Here is a 27,029-nt window from a genome sequence, read left to right as displayed (position 1 = left end):
ATTAACAGGATTTCTCATAGGTCACAGAAGAAGAATGAAAGCCCTGTGGAATCTGAAATGACAGCTTGTTTAAAATTTTTAAAGCCTTGAACACTTGAAAATATGATGATATAATTATGACAGTGTAATTGCTAACAGACATAACTATATTATTGTTAAAACTTGAATATATGAAATTAAATAGCTGCAAGATTTAAGATACCAAGTTTTGCAGCATATAAGGAATATAATGGAAGATAACACCAGTAGAAGCCCTCAGCTAAATGGAAGAGAAATACCTAAAAATAGTCCTAATGGCTTTGCTGTTCCTTCTGATGCAAAACAAATCCTATATTTTCCTTATTTAAACAAAGAGAGACAAACTCTTTCACTTTGAGAACAACTCATACATCCCATATTTTGCACGTGTTGTAGCACAACTGTTTAATATTAAGGTAAGCACAGCATTTAGGATTGACTTGAAAGTGTTCAGCAAGAATAAAAGCTTAAGAAGCTAATTCAGGAAAAATCATACTTATCTGAGCCAATTTTTCTAGCTTGACATTTTATGATTTACTTCTAAGCAGCTAAAAGAGCTTAAGAAACCTCTTCCTTCTGCTTCCTCTGATTTTATTTATTTTTATTTATTTATTTTTTAATGTGCTGCTTAATCCTGCCTGAAATATAATGCAATTAATATCGAAACAGCAGTATGGGCATTGACTGTGAGAAATGAAATGATGATGTACTGCATGGAACTTTTTCATATATGCTAACATTGGTGCATCACCCAAAGAATGGAAAGATACTGTGCAGTTTTCTGCAAAATAGAGCTGAGACTATGCAGTAGTGTTGAGGAATTCCAGTATTTTGTTAGCTTTTAAAATGGTCCAAGCCAATTATACACCCAAAAATAAAAAATTTCAATCTTTTTACTATTCTCAGTTGGCTGGTACTGGCAATAAAAGGAGTTAAGCTGTGCAAGAGCTTGAGCCCTGGATGAATCCCTTATGAAATTTCTAGGAACAAAATCATTTAGGTGTAAGGAAAAAACATTTAAAGCAGTGAACAAACAAGGAGAAGTGGGCAGTTTCCATTTCATTATAGGGTGACACCTGGCAGCTTGGAGCCAGGCTTGGTGCATAACTACAAGCATTGAAATATAAATGTGCACAATCACAATTAGGGGGAATGGCTGCCCGTGCCAGAGGGCAGGGCTGGATGGGATCTGGGGCAGGAATTGTTCCCTGGCAGGGTGGGCAGGCCCTGGCACAGGGTGCCCAGAGCAGCTGTGGCTGCCCCTGGATCCCTGGCAGTGCCCAAGGCCAGCTTGGACATTGGGGCTTGGATCACCTGGGACAGTGGGAGGTGTCCCTGCCATGGCTGGGGTGGGGCTGGATGGGCTTTAAAGTCCCTTCCAACTCAAATCGTTCTGAGATTCTAATAAATAATCTGTTAAATGCATCCTTTAATCTTCTTGTTATTGCTTTTTCCATGTTCATTCTGAAAATTATGCTTCCACTCAAAATCTCTAGTTATGGAAACATTGTGGTGGTACCCATCAGACTATCCAAAAATTTACATTAATTTTCACAGAGTAACTTTTGTCATCCTGGGATATTATTACATTGTACCAGAATGCTACTTTATATAGAACATGGCCCATTTTTTTTTTAAATTTTAAATTTAAAAACTAACAGATGGAAATGTTTGTGCCACCTTTCCAAAGGAATGTGCAGTGTTTTTATGTAGATGGCACAGTTCTCCAGAAGCTTTGCACTGTGTTGTCTGCTCTTTTCCAGAGCTGTTTCCAATCTCTCAGCTAGAAATGCAAGACATGCAAAGATAACAGTTTGTGCTACTGAACATTGTTCAAGAATGTGCTGAATTTTTGTCTCTCTAAAAATAAATAAATAAAATGCCAGTTTTCTGGAATCCCATCACAGACTTCTTTGTAATTATCAGCACTTGAGATTTTAGCTAAAGCTGTACAAAGATTACATTAGCATAAAATGTTGTGTTCTTTTGATTGAATATATTATTTGAGAGAAAATATTCCACGGTACTAAAGGTAGGAATAAGAAATTATTACCTGCCAGGTGATAAATAGTACTGTGTTGATGAGAAATATTTTTTAAAAATGCTAATTGCTCGGTTGAAGTTGACATTTAATCCAGTTAAAAATATGCCACAAATCCAGCTTGGAAAATCCAGTATATAAGAAATGGGGCTGTGTGAATTGTGGCAGTTACTGGTTCAAATTAGTGGGTTCTCCTTTAAATTTTCCCTGTCACATCATATTTTGTCACATCATGTAGTTCCACTTCACTGCACACTGGCAGAGCCTCCTGACTGGTGAGCTGCAGGGAGATGATCAGAGCCCCACTCTGACTTTGGAGCTTGTGACTGGGAAGAAACCAAACCCCACCATGCAAATCCCACCTTCCACTGATTGCACAGCTACATTTCATAGCTTTTAGTGCAAGACTTCTCTGCACAGAACTTCTTTCACCTTCTTAACCCCTCAGAGGCTCCTCATGGATTCCTCCACCTTGTTCTGAGCCTTCTGGGGCTGCTGCAGTGGGAGATCAGTGCTGCCTGTTTGGGGTCCCCCTCTCACCATTGGAAATGGGCATTAAATACAAATGAAGTTGTTAGGTTTAGCAAAGATGAGAGTACCAAACTCCTCACAGTAACAGTGATGTCTCTAAGTGTGCAGCTGCCTCTGAAATTAGTGATGCTGTGTCTGTAGGATTGGACCTCTGAGCAATTTTCTGGTTATCTGCAAACCTGAGAAACATCTTCCTGCACAAAGCAAACAGGAATTCTTTTATTTCATGCAGTTTCCTTTGCTGATCCAGAGTAGAGAACATTTTACTGGATGCAAAACAGAGGACTTTACTGTAGTAAAGTAGGATTTTTTTTTCCTAAAAAAGCCCAGAAGGGAAAATATTGATAGGAAACCTCTATTCCCTCCTTGATTCAGACCAATCAAAACTCCTGTTCTTAGTGAAGTGAAGCCAGCACAGAAAGCTTCAGGGTATATCCTGGTGTATGGATAATCAGTCAGAAGTGTTTAGATTTTTTTCCTACTCCATATTTTCTTGGTGAATTCGCCTTTTGCGAATTCTTTAGAGAAGAGTCACTATGGACTAATTTAACATCACCTGGTTTTGTTGCTCCTCTGTTGCAGTTTTTGGGCTGGAATACAGAAATATATCCTTTTCCATAAGAGATGATTTGTGGTGCTGTCTCCACTTGGATGCAGAAAATTTTGAAAATGAAATAGAAGTTTTGTGGCTCACACACACAAAATATACATATATTTCTGGTGCTGCTTGTCCTAATGTTTTGTAGTTCTTAAATTTCTCTGCAAGATTTCTTTCTTTCCTAAAGATAATTAATTACTGGGCTTTAATCTTTCAGGCAGTAAGATCTTCCACTTTCCCATCAGATGAGGGAGTTGTGCTCAGCCTTTGAATTTTCATAATGCCTTGGGTAGGCAGGGAGCTTTATGATCATCCAGTTCCACCCCCTGCCATGGGCAGAGACTCCTTCCCTGTCCAACCTGGCCTTGGACACTTCCACTTGGAGCAACCATGGCAGGGGGTGGAACACGATATCCTAAATGTCCCTGCAACCCCAAACCCATTTAATGTTCAGTGAGAGACTACTACCGCTTTTTCCCTTGTATGTGCATTGTTGCTTGTGTTTGTTTTGTTGTGGTTTCTTGTTTTTAATTGCAAAACCCCATCTGATTGCCTTATTGAAATAATTTAGCTTTTTTCATCAATGTTTATAAAGCAATGCTAGAAAGCAAAATACAATGATTCTAGAAGAATAAGAAATTATAATAGATGATGTTCCATAAAATTGGCCAGCAATTGATGCCATTTACAACAAGAGCAGTAAGGACTCTGCACTGCCACTTGAAATTCCCTTTCTCTGCCCCTGCCTTTTGGGTTGGTGGTTCGAGTTTTTTGGCTGCAGGCTAAAACCTCCTTATGCTGTAATGTAAATATAGGGGCTTTGGTGAAGAAGTTTTAAACAAGAACATTTACTCCGGCAAAAAAGCCATGTAGAGGAAACAAAGGCACTGCCCCATGAGTGCTGTATAATGAGTTGCTGTCCTCATTTTTCACTTGGAGCCAATCGTTATGGTACTGAAGTGAACAGTGCCTCATCTATACATATATATCATTTTTCCAAAGGATGCTCTAGAGAGGATGAAGATCAATATAAATTCATTTTTTCTGGTAATGGAAAATATTTGAACTGTTCAGCGATCAGGCACAAAGATGACTTCTGGGGGTATCATGCTTGTGTTTTAAGCCTTTGTCCTGACAATTCCAGGCATATATAAACCTACAGCTTTTTGTGTGTCTTGACAAGTATTCTGAAGAGACCACAGTTACTTGGAGAAGGTAGAATGATACATGATTAGCAGAAAAACAATTTTTCCTTAAATAGACCGTGTCCTCAGAATTCAAGTGTGTTCTGCTTATTGTAGAGATAACAACATTTGGGAAAATTATAGCAGTTTAAAACAGTCTGTATGAAGTTCAAAAAGCTTTCTTACACACACTGTACAACAAATACTGTGATGGGGCTGGAATAAAACTATATTTGAATGTAGGAAGAGGACACAGAAGTGCCAAGGTATTGAGTTTGGAAGAATGATGCATCGGCCCTAAAAGAATTGGTTTTAATTACGAGATGTGCTCTGCTAGTTGCCTGCAACATGATTCCTTAATCATAAGCATTCAGAAATGGACATACTTATATAAAGATATTTCTATTGGGAAGACACTTTCAAGCTACTCAGAAACCTCAAAGTAGGGCAGGAAAGAATAATGCCACGTTTAAGTGGAAAATGCTGACAAAATCTGAAGTACAGTGCAGTGGCGATAGAACAAGTAATTGCTGTGTTATCATTAGGAGGTTTGGACAAGGAGGAAAAGGAAGAAGAGAATAGAGACTGGAATTTGAATTGCTCTGTTAAGCTTAGTGCCTTTTAGAGGAAGAAAACAGTGCATGGCTGTTACAGGCAGTGTAAGTGTACTTTTTTTATATCTTTGGCATATGTGATTTCTGTGCCAAATAGCTTGAGAGAGATGCTAATTTTATCAAAAATGTTCCATTTTGAAGTTGCATCTCATTTAAACCTGAACTCTATTTAGAGCTTGTATCTGGTAGGGAAGGGGGGAAATTTATTCATTTTGTAAGACAAAGGGGGAGGGGCTGAGGGAGCTAGGGAAGGGTCTGGAGCCCCAGGAGGGGCTGAGGGAGCTGGAAAGGGGCTCAGCTGGAGAAAAGGAGGCTCAGGGGGGACCTGGTGGCTCTGCACAAGTCCCTGCCAGGAGGGGACAGCCGGGGGGTCGGGCTCTGCTCCAGGGAACAGGGACAGGAGCAGAGGGAACGGCCTCAGGCTGGGCCAGGGGAGGCTCAGCTTGGCCAGCAGCAGGAATTTCCCCATGGAAAGGGTGCTCAGCCTTGGCAGGGGCTGCCCAGGGAGGTTTGGAGTGCCCATGCCTGGAGGTGTCCCAGGAAGGGCTGGAGGTGGCACTGAGTGCTCTGGGCTGGGGACAAGGTGGGCATTGAGCTGGGACTCCATGGCCTGGGAGGGCTTCTCCAGCCTCACTGGTTTTGTGATTCTATTTGTAGTTTTTATAATCTTACATGTGTTAAGAAATTCAGGTGAGGATTTAAAGGAGTCTTAGGTCTTAAATCATAGCGCATTTAAGTCGTCACTACTTGATTTTTCTCCTTTTATTTTCTTTTAATTTCATATCGCTTCCCAGCATTCGAGTTTCTTCTGAAGATGAGTGATTATTCTGTGGGATTTTTAAAAGTATAGGTCATATAGACCTTCTCTACTTCTCAGTGGCAATTTAAGAGAGAAAAATATGTTTGTGACTATTTACAAGCTATAGATAACTGAAGATGATTTACTAGTGCCTACTTCAGAAGATCATCATACAGCAGAGAGGGTGACTGACATCATGCTAAAGTTTCAGTAATCTGTTGTGGGTTTGTTGTTTTTTGGGTTTTTTTCCCTACTTACTTCTGGCTTGGCTGTAAGTATTTAATAAATTTAACAGCAAATTACCAGTTTGGGAAAGTCCTAGTAAGAACTTCAGTGGAGAAAGGAGATGAATATTATACAAAAATATTCTGAATGCCTGGGGAATGTTTTCTGTCCAGATTCTGTTTTGTTAGTTTCTTTTTATTGGTGTTTCTTTTCTTTTTTTCCTCTCTTATTTTTTTAGTTTAACTGAGGAAAATGTGTAGAACAAAAAATATAAAGTACTCAATTGAATACTTATTTTTTTTTAGTTTAACTGAGGAAGATGTGTAGAACAAAGAATATAAAGTACTCCACTGAATACTTTTTTTTTCCTTTCTTTTCTCTTTTTTTTCTTTTTCTTTCCCGGTTCATAATATTTAGACTCAGGTTACCATCCTATATTAAACCCCTGAGAGACTGAAAGAAAACAAACCCAATTCTCATACTGAACAAAGGAAGCCTTAAAAATTGCTTAAAGAAACCAAACCTGCCAAGCTTTGTTCCACTTGCCTCCATTCAAGAAGAAGGAGTTTGGCCTGAGGGCACTCAGGTCCTCATCCAAGCCAGGCTGGAAAGAATCCCTCATGGTCTAATTATCAGCAACTCTTGGTAGAGAGAGTGCTTATGGAAGGCTCTCTAACGAGGGGAAATCAGGGGGATTATTTCAGGAATGGCCTTAAAACACACACAATTCTCTTTGAAAATTAACACCTTTTCCTAGAAGCTCAGAGTATTTATTTTTCTGTTATTGCTCTATTATAGGAATGTAAGGCTTTATGAGCATTTGAAAGATTTCTGTAAGTCTGAAAGGCTTTTTCAGACATTTGAAAGAAATACTTAGACTGAGAGGGAGACTTGACACAAGCACAGGAAACGGGCTCAAAGTGTATTTTTTGAAAGGAAAATACATTTATAAGTATTGACTTACCCTGGGTTTTAGAGTTGTATGTAAGTATTTCCCTCAGTGACTCAAAGTGGACAAACCACCTTCAGGAGGACTTTCTGCAACATTTATTAAGAAACGCTTTTCTTTTTTTGGCAGATTCGGGCAGTTGTCATGAGATTCTGAAAAAGTCAGTGGTGAGAGTCACTGGCTGGTGAAGCCTGGGAATGTAATCTGCAGGAGATGGGAATATTGATGTTCTCACCTGAACTGCAGCCTGGCTCATCCAGTGGGAACATGGATGTGCTTCACCTCTGTGAGGTGGGAGCAAACCAAGCAGCAACCTCTTGTCCAGCTGGTGTTTGATGATGGTCCTGGCCTGAGCAGCTCAGGAATTTCACAGCTGAGAGCAAACAGAGTGTTACTGGCACCCCTGAAAGGCTTTGGCCTCAACAGTTGGGTAGAGGGAAAGAAGAGAAGGATCAGAACCAGCCACCCACAGCTCTACCCTGGCTGTGGGTCTGCTTCTGAAGGGGCTGAGCAGAGGGTCAGCAGTGTTTTTTTAGTTCTGTCTTCTGCTTCAGAGAGAAGTTCTAGCTTAATGAAGGAGTAAAGATTTAAACTGAGTTTGGGAAAGCAAATAAAATAAAAAAAAAATCCCAATTCTAAGTGTCCAGAGGCTCATTCAGGTGATACCAGCAGAGTTTCCCTGGAAGCATGGCTGGTTCCCTGTGTCCTTCACTGAGACCCAGGGGTGCACCTGCTTTGAATTCTGCAATCTGGCACTTGGGAGTTTCTTTCTCTTGGTGGATCCCTAAATATAATCCTTCAAGGTGTCTTTGAGGAGACTTTCAAATCAGGAGAGGATAACCTGGAAAACTCTGAAAAACCATTAATGCCACATGCTTCTAAACAGATGGAAAAGCCAAGAGTTTTCACTGTTTTATCAGAGTATCCACAATTAATTCCATAGGCCACTGGAAACTGTTAAATTTATGTAAACTTTCTAATTCATTAATTTCTTCCATAATATACACACTTTTTATTACTTTTTCTGTGAGGTGGTATATATACATGATGCTTTAAGAGAAAAATCTGACATTGTATCTTCAAGATTGGTTTTGAAGCCATCAAATGAGTTAAAGGAAAACAAATTTATGGAAATTAATTAGAGGTAAAATGATTTAATTGAAGGTTTATTGAAAGTAATTGAAATTAACAAAGGTTATCAGTAAAGAGCAGAAACAATTTAATTAATGTGAAGAAATTTGGTTTAATTGAGATTTAGTTGAGAATTACTGAAATTGAATGAAATTCCATGAGAGTATTGATAAGCTGTCTGCTGATTTTTAAGATTGATATTAACGATTTTCTATGATGAAAATCCGTTCTTTAGGATATTATATAACCAAGATATATAAATATGAGCTTTTTTTTCTTAATGAAAAAAGAGATATTTTACTGGCATCACAAATTCTATGAAATATTCAGATTATCTAAACAAAATATAAGCTTGATAAACAGAGATTCATGAGCTGTACACAGAGAATACAGAAATGTTCCATGATTTTCCAATTTCTGTTATAGTGGCTCCTGAAAGAAAGGAAGAAAGAAAAGAACTATCAGACTAGTAGTAACTCTCAGTATCATCTTTTAAACAAAATAATCCATCATGCTTATGATGTGACATTTTCCAGTGCTATTACTTGCAAAGGCTGTAAATTGTTTCAAAGTGACCCTAGTTTTATATGGCAAGTAGGAATACAAATAAGTAATTTTTGACATTTTAGAATACAAATTTATAGATTCTGAAAAACATGTGCTTTTTTTACTTGGTAACCGTGGTTCTGAAAGGGGAAAAGAGCTTATTGCTGCCTTCTTTGTGGGAATCCATATCCAAAAATGGGAGGGATTTGGGATAGCAAAAAAAATAAAAGAATCATTGCTATTTATGATACAATGTTTTTGCTTTCTCTAGTCCATGTGAAAAAGGTGGTAGTCCCTGGAATGGTTTAATATATTAACAAATAAAATATCTGAAACTGGAAGCTCAGCCTCAGGCGTGTGTTGCACATGACAAGTGTCCAGGTATTTACAGTTATATTTTCTAATTCCAGTTTCAAAACAACACATAATTTGAAAAGCAGCAACTACAGCCATTCAAAAGTTGCCTTTGTGCTGATCTCGAAGAAGATGTTTAGCCTCTCTCTTCATTCTGTGGTAGTAAGTCTTATTTTATTTAAATAATATGCTTCCACCTTCTCCACATTTGATAATCTTGCCCCTTTCAAATATTTTCAGAAAGGAGTCATTGGCAATGCTTCCAGCAAAAGAGAGAGACATCAAAAAAACCTTCAGGGGAGGCAATTGCAGTAAAGGATTCTAAATCTGCTTATATAAATTGGATTTTCCTAAGTTCTCAGAATTAAGGTAACTGTGCATATTTCAGAAAGAAATACAGTCCAAATTTTGAAAAATACTCTTTCCCTTTCAGATATTTTAATGTGTGTATTTATAATACATATACATAGTCATATAAACTATTTCCAACATAAACAAAAACTGGAGCTTGCAGGGATTTAATATTTTTTCCATAGGATTTTAATTTCCCCTGGCTCCTTGGAGAATATAAAAGAGCATGTGGAGAAGTATTACCATGTCTGTAATTTGCATGTTTCAATGCAAGAAGGAAAAACGTAAAAATTAACGTGTTTTTTTTATCTTGTTGCTATTTATAAATTTATGAACTTAAAATATTTTAAAATATAATATTCATCAAAATTGCATTAATTTTAAGAGAGGTTTCCCCAGTCTAACTTGTGTACTGATTCCCTGGTTGTATTTTTTTATCCAGAGGTGAGAGTTCATGAAAGGAGCATTAAGCTGCTCTGGAAGGTCTATTTGATGTCAGTCAGTCCAAAACACTCTGTAGAAACTATTGGCTCACAGTTTCTGTCGGTGGGGGGTGATTTGACACCTTTTCTGCAGGAGATTTGAATGTAAGAGCTCAGGCAGTTATCACCATAAAAGCTGATGTGGTTTGGGGGTTTTAGGCCTGGTTAGGTGCCACAAGTTTTGTGTGTTTGGTCACAGGAGTAGAATGGCAGGTTCAGGGTTCTGCATTTCATTTCTCCTGTGAGGCCTTTCTCATTTTGGTGCATTATTTGTTTCTAGGACATCTATGAAGTTCTGGTTCCCTGAATGCAGCTGTTCTTGCCCCTACTTCAAATTCTATTTTGCTGAACGATCGTAGAAGGTCTCTATGGGCTTTGCTCCTTCTCAGTGTTGTTCAGGCCATATTAGATGTGTCCTTGCTGTTTCCTTTATCAGCTTCTCTCTTTACTGCTTTTAATTCAGATATGAACCTTCAGAAAAAAAGGGCAGTTAATTTTCTCTAGCTTGAATATGACTTTTTAAAAAAGGAAATTAATCTGAATCCTACCGTGACTCTTTATTTATACCCTCTGCAGAGAGTCTATAATGTATAAAGATGTTTTTATACGCTTCTCTCAATTAGAAATCATGTTGCATATTGAAGAATACAGGGCTATTCTGTGGTAAGCATGAAGGAGTTTATACAGATTTCTCTCTGAGAATGACTTTTAGTAGTTCATCCTAATTGAGCACATTGCACAAGGTCAGGTACAATGCTCAGCCTCACAGAATTATTTTTTATATTATAATGACTGTATTTTTTGTAGCAAAATTAGATTTCTACTCCAAGAATATGGAAAGTTCTGTCCAGTGTAAGCGAAAGGAAAACACCTCAGCTCAGAGTGAAGTAATATTTGTCGTGATATGACAAAGCCCATATGACAAAACTCTGGCCTCTTCCAAAATGACAGTAGTTACAATAGCACCGGTACAAATAGTTCACTTTGTCCACCTTTCTTTTCTTATTTATTTGTTTCGTGCTCACTGCATGGAGATGAGTTTCATGGCAGTCTGTAGGAAGAAGCATGTATTGTTGGTGCTGTTGCCTTTTGCTGTTTTTCCCTAAGACGCTATCTTCTTATTTATAAAATGTCCCAGGAAAGGTTGAGCTGCTCTGCTGTTGTTAGTGGTTTTGCTGGTGTAACACTTAAAAATAAACCTTGAATGATCAATCAGCTAATGGTAGCCATGTCCCATTATAACACCTAGTCATTATTTTTCTGACTTTCAGGTCGGTTCATGCAGTACATTTATTTTCATGAAATAATATCTGCATATTTACCTTTCTAAGGACATCTCTGCCATCTCCCAAGTACATCACCACTTCCTTTGAACTTTGCTATAGGAAATTGCTGCACATTATTGGAATAATTACAATTCAGCTGTGATTTGACTTTCTATTCACTGATAAAAAGTGATACAGCTCTTCATTTTCTAGCAAAGCTTTACCTTAGTCTCTGCTGATGACAACATTTCCGTTCTCATTTTAGCTGTGAAGGCTTTGAAAATAAGTCGTAATTTTTTAATAATAAATAAGTGTATTTGCACAAATCAAACTGGGGATGAGTTGGATGGGAACTGCAAGCCCTGTGCTCGCTGTACCTCACATCTTACACGTGTACCTTGTTTAAAGGCAAGCTGAGCATTTGAATGTGAATTCAAGGACAGGCTGTGCTCTTACTGTTGCTTTGATCACTCATTTCTAGACATGCTGTTTCCTCTGTCATGTTCGGAGATTACATTTGGAAACTTGTTTGATTTTGAAGCTCATAAATGAGTAAATATTTATATTTTCAGAGTAACTGAACTGGGAGAATTCCGTGGAAGGTATGAGTGTATTTAGAGCTACAGTTGAGAGCCAGCAGCCAGATAAAACATTTTGGAGTAGGCAGCTGTGGAAGGCTTCTCTCAGATTTTGTGCAATTTAAATACAATTCTCAGTGAGTTACATGAGTTACACTTAGAGTAACCCTAAGCAAATAATTGTTAGAGCTTAGTTATCATATCTGAGCTCTATACTTTCATTTCCTTTGCTTCATATAAAGCAAACCAATAATCACCATCCTTTTAGTAGCACAGCTCCCCAGTGCCCTGTGTCCATCTCACTTTGTTGTGTATATATATTAGGTTATGATCAAAAGTTTTAATTCTTCTAGCAATGCAGTTTATTTCTTTCTCTCTTGGAACACTTTGCTCTGCGTACGTTCAAATGTCCTTTCTGGCAATTTCCCCTCTGTGAGGTACTGAATCCTCTCCTATTCCAAAATTCAGCATGTTATTTTAAGTGGCTGAGGTAACTATTTGTAACTTACAGCTCTGGTGTGGGCAGCTGTGTTTTCTCTTCAGTTTTTAGTTTATTGAAACAACCAGAGATCTTCTCCAGATGTGTATCATGCATCAGTAACAAATACAGCATCAACCAACACAAAAACTCCTAATCTTGCAGGAAGCCCTGAACTGACAGATCTTATGCCTTGAAGTTATTCCTGTGTGCCTTGATGCTCCATCTTTATTTCCATCAGAGTGGTTTTTAAACATTTTTTAATGTCCCTCTTTTTTTACTCTCTGGTACCTCTCAGCAGAACTATGTTTGATATTTTATGAACTCCTGGAAGAGTGGTATGTGATTTTTGATGCAGGTCATGGACAGGGAGAATATCTCACCATCTGCTTTGGGTAAAACTAGAAATTCCTTTTAACTTTTCCAAAAAAGTTCCTAAAAGTTCCTTAAAAATAGGAACAAATTTTTCTGTGGTGTTTCTCTTTTTTTCTGGTGTGTTTTTTTTTTTTTTTTTTTTTTTTTTTTAATCAATCTCCTCTTAAAGACCAGGGTTGTCAGAGACTATTAGAAGATGGCATGTGCATAAGTTGGTAGTGGGACGAGTAATTTTTCAAAGAGTGTTATGTACATTGAAATCCAACAGTGATAAAATTGCATCTAGGTGGCTGTTTGATGGTTTTTAGGACAGATCAAGTTCTTAATCTGTTTCTTAGAGAGAAATAATTCCTGTATAACAATCCCTTCCATCGCACTGCACACCTGGCACTCTGTGGCAAGTGAAAACCAGAACTGGGAAGGAAAGTGAAACCATTTTTCTACCTCTTAAGCTGCTTCTGTAGGTCTTGTATCCTTAGAGCAGAAGGGGAGCAGGAGCTGCTTGTAAGTAGCTGAAAACCTAAAGAAATTTTTTAAGAATGTAATTGGCAGTTGCAAACACCAGATTGATTTGGAACAATTCAAACCAACAAAACCTGCCATTCTGATTTTATGAAGTCTGTGTCAAAATGATTGTGATGTATTTACTCTTGTTTCATAATTCTGTTGCGTCTGCTTGATTAAACATTTAAGCAATTGAAAAAGGGTAAATCATTATTGAGTCTAACAAATGTACACAGGAAAAATCAGCTGACCTTCAGTTCCAACACTTCAGCTTCTCTTGACATTTCCTTTATTTTGAGCACCTGCCCTAGCAAACACATTTCCAAGTAATTTCAAAAGCTGTTCTATATTTAGTCAGACAAAATGAAGTTAACAATGGAATGAATGCTTGGGAGATGAAAATTATTTGGGTTAGAAGAGACCAAAGACACTGTGTGAACAGGAAGTATGGCCGAGCTTAACTTAGCACATGCCCACTGTATTTCATCTTTTATGAAAATTTATGAGGAGATACTTTATTTAGTGTGCAGTCCTGTAGTGGAATGTATAGAATACCCAGGAAATAAAGAGTTTTATAGGGTAGTCTTGGGGGGAAAGATTATGTGGTGTCTTTTGGAATACATGCTGTAGTTCGGCAGAATGTATAGAGAAGGGATCTTGAAAAATTAATGTGTCATATGGTGGTATGTTTCATACTGTAATTAACTTGATTACCCCCAGGCAACAGGTAATTATCTGCCCTTATCAGTCAATGTCCAGATAAGTACTAAAATATTCTTGAGTATTTTTCAGAAATAAGTCGCACAGCCCATATTTTGTCTTGCAAAACAAGAAAGGAAACTATTTTATCCAAAGAAATATTTATTGCTGGTCCTTTGATAAAGCAGAGATTCAAAGGTAGAGGATTCGATTCAAATCATTCTAGATTTAATTTTATTTTTGGTAAAGGATAGTGAAATACCCCATGAGCTTTCTGCCTATCTTAAATGCAATGGGTTTTATGGTATACAACACTTTTGGAAAGGATTTTATGGCAAATCAAGAACTCCACGTTACCTCATGTGCCTGAAGTTTATGATGGACTTTATTCCCTTCCCTGTCACACTGAGCTTCCAGGTGAGCAGCTGATAGAAGAAATACTGGATAGTTGTAAGTCTAAAGGTAATGCTCAGAGTGAAGTAGCAGAATCTGAACTTCAGGAATTCAAACTTTGTGAGTTGTAGCCACCTACCTGAAACTGTACTTGCAAAGATAAGACATATCAAACAATTATCAGGCCAACTTAATACATAGAATAGCAACAAATATTACTACATGTAGGAGTAGAGAGTTATGCTTTCAGATTAGAGAATTTTAAACAATATATTTATCCCAGAGTTCACTTCATAATGCAGACTTTTTGACTTCATTAATAACCATGGATTAGATAAAATACAGATACAAAATGAACCACGAACTAAAAATATGAAACAGGAGATGAACTTGAGCTGTTACTGCCTGCCTGGTTTTATCAAAAGTTTATCACAGGCCAGTGAAACACAGAATAGAATAAAATTCTCCATGATCTTTTAGCAATGCACTCTTGGAAGCCCTAATGCCATTGACGTCAATGTCAGAAAAGTTTGGAATCTGGTGCTTGTTATCTTCCACAGGATAGCAGGTGTTCAATCAAAGTTGTTAATGTATTTTCTGTGGATCTCATATACTTTAAAAGCAAGTAATTAGAATTATCCACAGATACTTTGTAATGATGAATAATTCATTTCCTGTGCATCAATAAAATAATTATTGCATATTATCATTCTTAGCTTTCTACTTCAATAAAATTGCTCACATCATGTCACTGTCATAGTAATGTGCCTTTTTATTTTTCATATTAATGAAAATTACCAGTAGAATGAGGAAAATTGTAATAAGATTTTATGTCATCTCTAAGCCTTTCCCACTGTACTGCACTGAAATTAGACAATATCTAGATTCTGGTTGATTGTAGATGGGTATTCTTGCCCACCTCAGACACTTCTAATGCTTCTGTTCTGAAAGGATTCTTGAGTGTTTTAGAGCTCTTTCATTAGCTTAACTAACTCAATTACCAACTTACTTGGTAAAATTCAGATGATTTCGTTTAGAAATTCACTGCAGTCTTGATCCAGAATGATTTCCCACATGAGGAATATATTATTTTCTTTAAATACATGCCTATATATTATATTAAACCCCACTTAAATCTGTGCCGGCTTAAGATTGACTTCTATATGAATTCATTTGTAATGACTTGTCTTTCAGACTACATGTAATGCTCATTGGAAATTTTTAGTTCAGTTGATTTTTTTTTTCTTTTTTAACCCTGAAACAACAGAGCAAGTAGTGGGGGTTAGAAAAATAAAAAGAAAAAATATCAACCAAACAAAGCCAACAGACTGAAATTCTTCATTGGAATACTTAAAACCATATTGACTGTAAAATACCTAGATTTCTTTTTTTTTTAGACTGTGCACTGCTTTGTTAGAATTTTTTTGTTCTTTTCACTATCAAAATGCTTGCAGCATTGTGGCTCTACCACTTTTACAAGATTTAACAGGACCAGTTCAGAAATAGAAGTTGCAATGGAATAATGTGGAATGATCAGAGGCTTGGAGAGACTGCAGCCAGGTGCTGTAGCCATTGGTATTTGGATTTTAGAAAACCAAGCAAGTCTTTCCTGCCTGTGTTCTGATAGAAAAAGGACCTGGCCAGCCCCACCTGCCTTATCTCCATCACACCCGTGACAGGAGGGAGGGGGTGGCCGCAGCACTGCTGGAAAAATCGTGGTGGGGTGGGGAGGAAGCAGGAGCAGTCTGGGGACCTTCAGTGGGGACATTCCTGGTGGGAATCAAGGGCAGCCACAGCTCTAGAGAGAGAGGTATTGGTCCCACCCAGCCTGAGATCACCTGCTTCAAATAAAGGGGTTCAGCCCATTGATTTCTGGGTTTTACTTATCCTGTTATTCCTCTTGACTGCTGATTGTTCTTTGATACTCTCTGAGCATTTAAAGAAGGGGGCTGAACCTGAGTCTCTCTTAGTAAAACCTCAGAGCTTCTCCCATTAGGATTAAATTACAAGCACAAACCATTGCAGGATCGGGTAGGAAGGTAAAGGGATCCTGTGCAATTTTGGGGCAGGCCAGCACCCTGAACCTAGATTACAGTTTCATTTTTTCCTTTCTTTTCAGTTTTCCAAACAATATCGAAATCAGGGATAGTTTCGTGTTGAGCTTGATTTGAATTTTGAATGAATGGTATGAAAAAAAAAAAAAATTAGGTTTAGCAAAGTATTGATGAAAATAAACCCAAATATACTGTATTTTCTAGGGAAAAAAAATCAGAAATTCTCATAGCCCTTCTTCTCTTTGGTCTTTCCTGGTATTCTTTCCCAGACTGCTTAGATAATTACAGATTAAGCATAAATTCATCAAGCAGCAGCTGACCTGGCTGTTCTAAAAGGGGAGTGTCATGGTCACTGAAATATGCATTAACATCTTCAGGGTAGGATAGGAGAGAGAGGGGGGAAATAATCTGCATTTGAATAAAACTGTAACTTGAGGCTACAATTATCTATACCAGCAACAAACTGATGTTCTTTTATTTTCTGTATTAGAATATTTCTTTGTTGCCTTCAACATTGTTTTGGTGATTTTTGTAAACCAAGCAAAAATGGATTCTGCTTTTAAGAAAAAGTATGCTCATTTTTGTAAAAGGTTTTAGAAATATTTTTTTTATTTCTACAATTCACAAGCTTAGGATTTCATAAAACTTTTATTGTTGGTCTAAACTTTAAAACGGTCTTCCCCCAACCTTTGCTTAATTTAAAGGATTAAGTGCAATGATATTAATTTTTTTTAACTTACTACATGCCACCTATAACATAATCTAAGTACTTTCAATAATTTTCTCAGAATGTGGAACAGAACTTAAATTAGCTAAAAAACACAAAAATGCATGCTGCAAATAAAGATCAAAAATGGCCCCAAATTAGGCAGGCATCCTTAAGAATGGAAAAATAAAATAATTGTTCTGTGACAAGGTCAGGGATTTAGACTCAGCAGAATATTAAGTAAAATCTTTTATTCTTCCCATTACTGCCAGGCGAATAAACCTTTTGTTTGCAATCTATAATTTAAAAATATTTTTTATGTTAGGAAATGTAAATATTCAACTTAATTACGTGGTGTGCACCAAATGCTTTGTGCCTTATCTGTAATGCCATGGCTCTGCACACATGTGCTACCTTCTGTTATTTATTATTGTCTTAACTTCAAATTTGTTGCCAGGAAAATATCTTCCTTTCCCATCCTTCCGTTTGCTGAAACCTGGAACTCAGTTCTTAGCTCATGACTGTTTAAAGCACAAAGATACAATTGTGCTGAATGGTTTGACATCCAATTCAATGTAGAAATAAACTTAACAAAATACTATGGAAAAAGTTGGGAGTGAGATTAAAAACTGCTGTATTCAGGGTTAAAGAATATCACTGCCTGGTGGTACTTTCTCTTTTCTTTCTTTTCCCAGTTCTGTGTTGTGGAGCCACAGGTTTTGCATTCAAAGACGTCAAAATTGATTAATTCTGAATTCTACTGCTACTTAAACATTTTCCCAGGCATGACCACATCAGTGTAATCAGTGACAGTGATGTCAATGTAAGTGAATCCTTTTGAAATAGGTTTCCATTTAGCATTGATACAATCACATAATCAGACTAGTAAATAGTCCATGAAATGGGGTGTGTGTATTGATCTCCTCCAATTGAACATTCCAGTGAAGTAAGAATTTCCCAATTTCTTCAGGAAAAGATTCACTCCTTGGAGTTCTTCTTAGCCACAGAATCCCAGAGTGGTTTGGGTTGGAAGGGACCTCAAAGCCCATCCAGCCCCACCCCAGCCATGGCAGGGACACCTCCCACTGTCCCAGGTGATCCAAGCCCCAGTGTCCAAGCTGCCCTTGGGCACTGCCAGGGATCCAGGGGCAGCCACAGCTGCTCTGGGCACTCTGTGCCAGCCCTGCCCACCCTGCCAGGGAACAATTCCTGCCCCAGATCCCATCCAGCCCTGCCCTCTGGCACTGGCAGCCATGCCCTGGCTCCTGGCCCTCCAGCCCTTGGCCATTGTCTCTCTCCATCTTTCCTGCAGCTCCTTCAGGCCCTGCAAGGCCACCCTGAGCTCAGGCCAGAGCTTCTCCTGTGCAGGTGAACACTCCCAGCTGTGGCAGCCTTTCCTCCCAGCAGAGCTGCTCCATCCCTCTGCTCCTGCTGGAGCCTCCTCTGGGCTCTCTCCGGCAGCTCCGGCTCCTTGCCGTGCCCAGGGCTGGGGCAGCTCTGCAGGTGGGTCTCACCTGGGCAGTGATGGTTCCTGCTCTGCCTCTGGAACTCAGCTCAGGCTCTTCCTGCTCCAAGAATCCACACTCCTTGTTCTGTGTCTTTAGAGCAGGACAATGCCATCAGCCCTAAAGACAGCACAGAGCATGGAGGGGGTCCGTTTTCTTTTTTGGTGCTTGTGTTGATTATCCAGACTTGTATGATCAGAATTAGGAAGGGAATGTTTCATAAATTACACTGGGATGAATCTGGGGGCTCTTCAACCTTTGTTCTCCTGGAAGCTTTTAAAAGCTCTGCTTCACTGTCCTTGCAGAGGTTTGAATATTAGTAGCCTCTTAGTCTTGTGTCTTGTCTGTTTTAATTTCAAAAAATATGATGGGGATTCTTTTTCTTGCCGAAATGGTTTTGTGAATTCAGTGAAAGCAGCGTCCAGGTGAGGGACAATGGCTGGTGATCAGGTGCCCTGAATTTGCTCTGGTGAAACAATGAAACTAAGTGAAGAAGTTGTATATACTGTAATGTTCATTCAAACAGAAAGAAATTGAAAAACAGCTGCACCTGGGGAAAAAGATTTAGAAAGACACCTGGATATGTTCCAAATGTGTGCTTTCCTAATAATTAGCACATCACACACCTAGTTAGCATCTCATAAATAACCATAAAGTAGTCATTTAATGAATCATTTTACTTTGTGCTGTCAGAGGTTACAAAAAAAGCAAAATACTTTGTTTATTTTAAGAACAAGGTGTGATTCTTCTTTCAGCATCATTTAAAAAACTGCAGTGGGAAAAGTGGTGTCACCTTAAAGAGCAGCTGGGACATCGTTAAGCTACAAGAGCGTGAGTTATGTGTCATCAAGTGCATCAGTGGGATCAGTGCACTGCTGCCGTGCACAGTGCTGCGGGGTTTGGCACCGTGCAGAGGATGGCATTGGTGGGGCATTTTCTGACAGAAGTCATCCCTTGGTTTGTAGCCCGAGTCCCCGTGTTAGGCTTCTAGAAGCTTCTTAGGCTTCTCATCTCTGTTCTGTTTGTAGACTGAGCTTACTTAGTGCTAACCAAAGCACCAGTGCAGCCTAACATCCTGGGCTGTGTGGGGCCGTGTGGGGCCATGTGGGCTGTGTGGGGCTGTGTCTCATCTTGTGGGCTGCAAGAGGGGACTGTGTGCAAGGAGGAGTCTCCACCCTAAAACCTCCATCTTGCTTTACATATGCATATAACTATATTCTAAAACTTCAAACTCTAAGTTTTCCACCCTGTGATATTGCACACTTCTATTCAAACTACACACCCATAATCCCAGTGTGGTAACTCAATTCTGTAAGACTTCTCCACAGCCTCAGGTTAAATGCAGTGTTCTCTTGGGGGTCAGAAATTCTAAAACTCTCAGTGCGCAGGGTTCCAGCAGAGCTGCAGTTCTGCTGTCCTCTCAGGGGCTGGGATATCCAACTCTGGCAGAGGACTCTGCCTGTGGCTGAGGCACCAGCCTGGGCTCACCCAGGGAGCAGAGGCAGGATCTGTCCCATGGGTGTCCCACTTAAGGAATCAGCCCCTTCCTGAAGATAAAAAACCCCAAAGCTCTGCTTGGAAAGCCAGGCTTTGGTCTTTTCAGGATTCTGCTCCCAGGGACAGTGTCTTCCCTCGGCAGGAAGGGATGGGGCCTTAGTGGTAGCAGGGCTGCAGGAAAGCTGGTCAATATTCAGGATTACATCCTCCAAGCTAAAAACAGCCAAAGAACAGGACACCCAGCCAGGAGGCCTGCAGGGATGAACACGCTGCTCCTGGCAAAATTCAAACATGGAGAGGTTTCTATATGGAAGATAGAAGCAGACAGTTATTCCTGGGAGGAATATAGAGAACCATTCAGGGGTGGGGTTAGGAAAGCCAGAGCCCACTTGGAGTCAAATCTGGTGAGAATTGTCAAAGGCTACAAGAATAGCTCTCATAAATACATCAGGAGCCAGGAATAGGAGAGAAAAATATGAGGGAAAACATGAGGCTGCTGCTGAGCTGGGGTAGGGGCCTGGGGGCACAGGGTGGGAGAAGGCTGAGTTATCAAAAATCTTAGTCTCATCCAAGGCTACCTGCAGAAACCCCAGAGCCCAGCAATCCAAGGGAGCCTTTGCTGTGGTGGAATGGGACCAAGTCAGGGAACACCTAAACTGGGCATCCAAAAGTCCCCGGGCCCTGCTGGGCTCCTACACAAGGCTGCTGCCTGATTTCTCTGTGAGGCTGCTCTCCATAACCTTGGAGTGGCCATGGAGCCTGGCAGAGAGGCCTGGCGGATGGAGGGATGCAAATGTCCCTTCTCTGCTCCAAAAGGGCAGGAAGGAGGAGCCAGGAATCCTGGCCATTGTAATCATCCACGGTGGAACACCCAAAGCCGTTTCCTGGAGAACTTTCATGGTGATGCTTGTTACTGTGTTTTTAGTGATTAAAAATATGCACTTCTGGAGGAATTTTTATATAAGAAAAAGTATTCAAAGTTTGGCTGCTATATTCCAGGCTTTGGAAATTAAAAGTAACCTCAATTTTAAGCCCTTGGCCTTGGTGGTGGTGATGTGAAGGTATTGTGAACAACTGGAAACTCAATTTTAAGAGAAATCAAACATTACTTTACAAATCCAGGCCAAATTAAGGCTTAAACCTTTTAGGTAGTAACTGTTTTGTTCTATAGCTATGCTGTATTTGTACAGACTAAAAGCCCTAAATTAAGCATAACTTAAATTTCTCATTTGAATTAACAATTACGTTCCCAGAAAAAATCAAAGTTGGTAGTCCGCTTTGCAATTTCTTTATTTTTTCCTTTCCTTCATAAATAGGGGAAACTTACCACTGATGCAGCCAACCTGAAGGGAAAAAAACATAAAGTAGAAATTCAGGGAAAATATTATCTTCTCTTTTTCTTCTATTCAGAATAATGATAATGTTTGTGATTAGTCTGTCACACAAAATACGAATAATTAAATGCAGCAAAGGCCTCTGTGTTTAGAATTAATTAAAAATAGTTAAATAGAGCACATCACTAAGGAGCTTTTCTTGTTTGCCTGAAGTTAAGTAAATATGCTCAGTGTTGTAGGATCCAGGTATATAAACATTGGGAAGAGAAGCACAAAGGAAGGTTTGGAAGGCGAGGTTTGTATTTGGGCTCTGGACTGGCTGCAGGTCAGATGGCTATTAGAGGTGTGAGTAGTGACCTGTGTAAATCTGATTTTGAAGCTAATTTATGTTTACTAAACTCTCTTATATGAGGCTGATCCCATTTTTTATTGTCTGGTTTTGGTCTCTTCAGTACCCCTACAGATTTTTTTTTTCCTGTTGCACAAGCAGTGAAGATACTTTTTCATGTCTTAATACTTTTTTGAAAGCCAAGGCTTGACTTTTAATGCTGAACATAATAATTGTGGTCCTTCTTTAAAGACAGGTAAAAATTGGTGAAATTCTGAAGTGATTCAGCTAGTACAGTGAAACTATTTTTGTTTGTTGGGCCCATAGAGTAGGGGAAAAAACAACCAACACATAAAAATCTATTGAAGAAGCTTTTGAATAAATAGACAGAAAAGTACCCTTGGAGAGCCTTTGACATCTATCAGCCTTCTTTACATGGTAAATACCAATAAATGTCTGTGGAAAGAAAAACTCAGAATTATCTAATGTAGTGAGTACAGGGAAGGTATTTTTGGATTTCTTAATGTAGCTTTCCATTCTGCAATGCATCATTAGGTGTTGTCAACAGCAAGGAAAACTGCCAATCATCTTAACAACTAACTGCTTTTAAAAAGCCATGTAGTGACTTTAATTATGATTAAGTATTTATGAAATTAAGTAATGCCGAATACACAAATCCCATCTGGTAATGATCGAGGTGTTTATTTTCTCCATATTGTTAGGCTTTGCTTTTGCAGAGCACCTTGAGCGTATGCACACTTCTGAAGTTAGGAGAAGCCTCTTACATAACCAACATATTTTAATTACCTTGAAAAATAAACCCCCAATGACCTCCAAGCCCCTTTTGTCTCTCCAGTAAGCAGCTGTACCCTTTACCTCCCATATTTATTCAATATCCTTTCTGTGATTTACCTTCCTTCAGAATTGTTCCCTGGCAGGGTGGGCAGGCCCTGGCACAGGGTGCCCAGAGCAGCTGCCCTGGCAGTGCCCAAGGCCAGGCTGGACATTGGGGCTTGGAGCAACCTGGGACAGTGGGAGGTGTCCCTGCCATGGCTTTAATGTCCCTTCCAACCAAACCATTCTGGGATTCTGGTGTTTTTGTTTTGTTTTGTTTTTTACAGAATTATATACTTGAAATAATTAAACTGATTGAGAGTAGCTCTACAATGTTCCCTAGCCTGGGAAGTAGGGTTTGGAATAAGACATCCAATACTCTAAATAAGTTTGAGCAGGAGCTTGCTTTCCCATTCTACTTCAATTCATCTAAGGGCCTTACTCCAATACATAGTATTAAGTAATCATTCCTCTCACTTTATGCTTTTAATTAACAGAATATAAAAACAAATAATAAACTGAAATGCAGACATTTTGGGCAGATGAACCTGGGAAGTCTGCAAGAATTTTTCAATCAGTGCTAGTTGAAGTTTTTTATTCATTTACAAACTGTTGTGATGCCTTCTGAGTACACATTTCCAAATATAAATATTGCAGCATTTTGGAAAATTTGAAGGTCCGGCTAGGACTGGATGAATATTGCCCAAACCCATAGGTACTAGATGAACGTAGGTGGAAAACAGCCGAAAAACCTGTGTGACTGAAAACACCCTGTTAAGTCCCTGAGGAATTTAGAGACTTAACTACTGTATAGCTTTGTAATCAATGAGAGTAATCAACTGTTAACATGTCTTGCAGCTAAGAGCTCAGTACCATTTGTTAGGTACTGAAGTATCTTTGCAAATCTGGCTCTCCATCCTTCTGGCATATGGAATCCTCCTCCTCTCCCTTGATTGTGCTGTTGCTTTTGGCAGCACTGGTAGTACTGCCCTTTTTACTATTATTCCTCCTTCCCGTGCAGAAACTCCTGTTTAATGTGCTGTAACCTCCTGCTCCCTGACAGCCAGAACCCAGAACCACTGCAGGTTGCAGCACATCCATCTCCTGCCTGACCCATTGCTTCTCACTGTCTGTTCTCCTCCTCCCCTGCACATTTCCATTTTCTGGGGTGCCCATTGGGCATCATTTCTGTGTTTGGAAGCATTTAACAACTCTTAATTTTTTTTGGTTTTACTTTCCTTTCTTGGCTCTGAAGATATTTTGCTGACACTCTCGTGTAACTCTGGGAGAATAGGAGCAAAAAATTATTATCCTTACCTTGATTACCCTTATTATCCTTACCTAAACTTTTTTGTTTGGTTCACTGCACATACATACATGCAGAAGAAAAACAACCTACTAGTCCTTATTCTGTTCTGACAAATTCATTGGCCATCAGAGGTTTTAGGTGTTGGAATTGTATGTAGCCAGTCAGCAATCTAACACAAAATTTCCTTAGGCCCTGCCTCGATAGACCAAATCAGAAAACTAAAAATTAATTTAAACTTAATTTATAAATGTAATATTCCAAATTATGGAGGCAATTCCACCATTAACCAATATGCTGCATTGCAGTTATATGTGTTTTCATTTTCAGATGACCCTTCAGTACATATTTATTAAGAACTAAGATTTCTGTGAATCCATTTTTGTGGTTGTGCTCTTTCCCGGGCGCTTTGTCACACTCTCGATTTTTTCTTTTTCTTTTCAGATTAATGTTTAAATTCACCCTCCATTTTGCTAACGATTATCCTGATGTTCAAAACTTTTATTTGAAAAACTCTCCCCAAATGGAGCATTTGTTCCCTTTGTTGGAATTAAAGTGTTGGTAATTAAAACCATGCATTTCCATCATTCAGTAACCAGACAAGTCTAGTGTGCTTATTTCCTTGCACTTGCCAGGCAAGGGTTATCTCATTAAAACATCCAACTTCAGTGGCAGTAACAACCCAAACTCAGTTTATTTTGCAATGAATACCAGCTAAAGAACTCAATAATATACATATTTGTGTTTTCAAGTAAATAACCCAAGATGCAGAGTGTAATAAGAATGATTTTGCAACAAGCCTTGGCTCTGAAACAAATGGATAAGAGAAATAGAAGGTAGATTTTAAATGTTATTTGTCTCCCTGTAAATTATGCATCTGGGTTTTAAATGACTTTTCTCTTTAAATAATTAAATAAACACTAGGTTAAAGCCACTCATTTTTGTGTCATAAGACTGCTCAGTGTTAAATGAGATTAAACGAGTCTTTCATTTTTGGTTAATAGTTGAATTATTAATTGTGCTTGTATGCCTCTATAGGGATTATTTGGAGAACAGAATTTAGACTGTGTTATCCTAAGGAATACAGAGTGTCTGTTTTTAATTCACTGCTGAATTAACCATGCTGGGGTCTGAGGAAAAGGCTCCTGGCCACCAGCCAACAACAATTGCCACAAGTCAAAAGAGCTGCAGGCAGCAGGTCAAATTTAAAAAGTACAGAATGCTAAAGCTCAATTATTTAAATCAAAAAACTTAGTGTGGATGATCAAATAAGCAGTTGAGAGTATTTGATTGGGAGCACATGGAAACCATCTGTTCCTCTTAATGCAAACCCCCAGTAACAAATACAGGCAATCAGTGCTGTTAGCTGGCTACACTTACTTAGGACACTAGGATATCATTCTCTGACAATTTATAAAAAACACATCAGATTATTTGTGGGGAAAAACATGTACATATGCACACGTGAAATGCTCCACAAAAGTGTGAAGAGTTTCACCTGGTTATTCTTCACTACAGATTAATGTTGTGTAAGTATAGATTTTTTTCTGCTTTTTTTTCTTTTTTTCTTTTTTTTTTAAATTTTCTTTTTCTTGATGATCTCTCCATTCCAGATAGATTTCCAGCAGAGAGTTCTGAACAATGATATTTAAAATGTTGTTTTGTTGAATGGTGAAAAAATGTCTTACATTCATTTTATATTTTTTATAAAAGAGAGTTTGGTCTTTGGTGCTGGAAATGATTAAAAGTGAAGCAGAAATATCTCTCTGGTTTGATAGCAAAATATTTTTGATAGCTGTTGTGATAATTAATCCATTGTTGCTTGTTATAGGAGAGGTTTATAATAGTTGAATTCATTACCACTAACTAGGATAATTAAATAAAAGTAAGTGCGCAGGGGACTTGTCCTGCAGTCATTTTTCTAAGCTGTAGTGCATATTTCCTGCATTTCAGCCCCATGGCAACCTCTCTCCAGAAACAGGAGTATATTTGCTGCTTATATGCAGCACCATCCTGAAATTTTATGTAGTTTCTTCCAAAGAGATGAAACTTGTCTTCTGTGTGTGGAATGATTGCAGCGAATCATTCAAATACAATGATCAGGCACATGGAACTGCACAGAGGTGTTGGAGAGGGGCCAATTTTTGATGAGTGTACATCTCTAGTATTACCTAAATGTCAAATCTTGTTGCTATTAGAATCACAGACTATTCTGGGTTGGAAGGGACCCAGGAGGATCACTGAATCCAAGTCCTAAATCTGTGGCTCCTGTGGGGATCAAACCCATGACTTTGGTGTTACTGGCACCATGCTCTAGTACTCTGTGAAAGAAAGGAGTGTGTTCCTTACCTCCAAAAATCTTCACTTTGCCCAATGACTTTAAAAAATATCAATTTGCACAAGCAGAAGGTGTTAATGGGAGCTCTATGATTATCCAGGCTTGATTACCATAGGGGTGCACACAGATCACCACCTCTTAATCCATTTAAAGTATGAATTGTTAAATTCTTCCTGTCCTTTCCTTCTTTATATTCATAGACATATCTGGTCTTTTGGTCAGTATTTCCATGTGTCAGGCAGGATTTTGGAGCTCTGCTCAGCTTCCTGATGCCCAGGAACCTGGGGTAAATAACCGTTGCATACACAGCAAGTGCAATAATTCTTGAGACATCCCTGAAGTCAGTTTTGATAACTCTGTGCTGCCCAGTGCCTGTGCCTAAATTAATATCCAGTAGTTCTGTTGTGGATGGAGTTTAATTGCTGCCAATCACTTCAGAAGCTGAAGAGTATTTTAGATACTTCACAGAAGCAGAGAATTGAAACTGCAGGAAGTCTTTCGGTCAAGAAAAAGCAGGAGAATGTCAGTGCCTTTGTAAATGGTCTGTTTCTTTTGAGGATTTTTGTGCTTGTGAAAGCAAAGTACAAGAGGCATGGGATCCTCAGTGAAGGAGGCTGGTATGAAACCTCAAGTCCTACCTAAACAACCTCATGAAGTGCTGTCCAAAGTAAACCTTAGGAGGACATGTCTAACATCAGCAGCTGATGGAGGAGAGGGTTGGAGGGTGGAGGGAAGGTGTCATGTCTCATCATTTGTGTCCTGCTCTGAGAGGGAAATTCAGTTTTAAAAGTTACAGTGAGTGTGTCCAAGAAGTCACAAGCTCCTTCCACTTGTGCTTGTAAGAGGAACAACTGGAAATCTTCAAACCAGCTGAGTGAATGAATCATAGTTTGATACTAGTGCAAGTGAGAGGTTAAAGGAAGCAGGCAAAGATATTCTGAATGTATGTACTATAAACTGCTTACCTTTGAAAACTAGGACATCTACATTTGTAAAATAAACCTAGGGAATT

Source organism: Sylvia atricapilla, chromosome 12, assembly GCF_009819655.1.
Source record: "Sylvia atricapilla isolate bSylAtr1 chromosome 12, bSylAtr1.pri, whole genome shotgun sequence".
In the NCBI taxonomy this organism is placed as follows: Eukaryota; Metazoa; Chordata; class Aves; order Passeriformes; family Sylviidae; genus Sylvia; species Sylvia atricapilla.
This window is presented reverse-complemented; position numbering follows the sequence as displayed.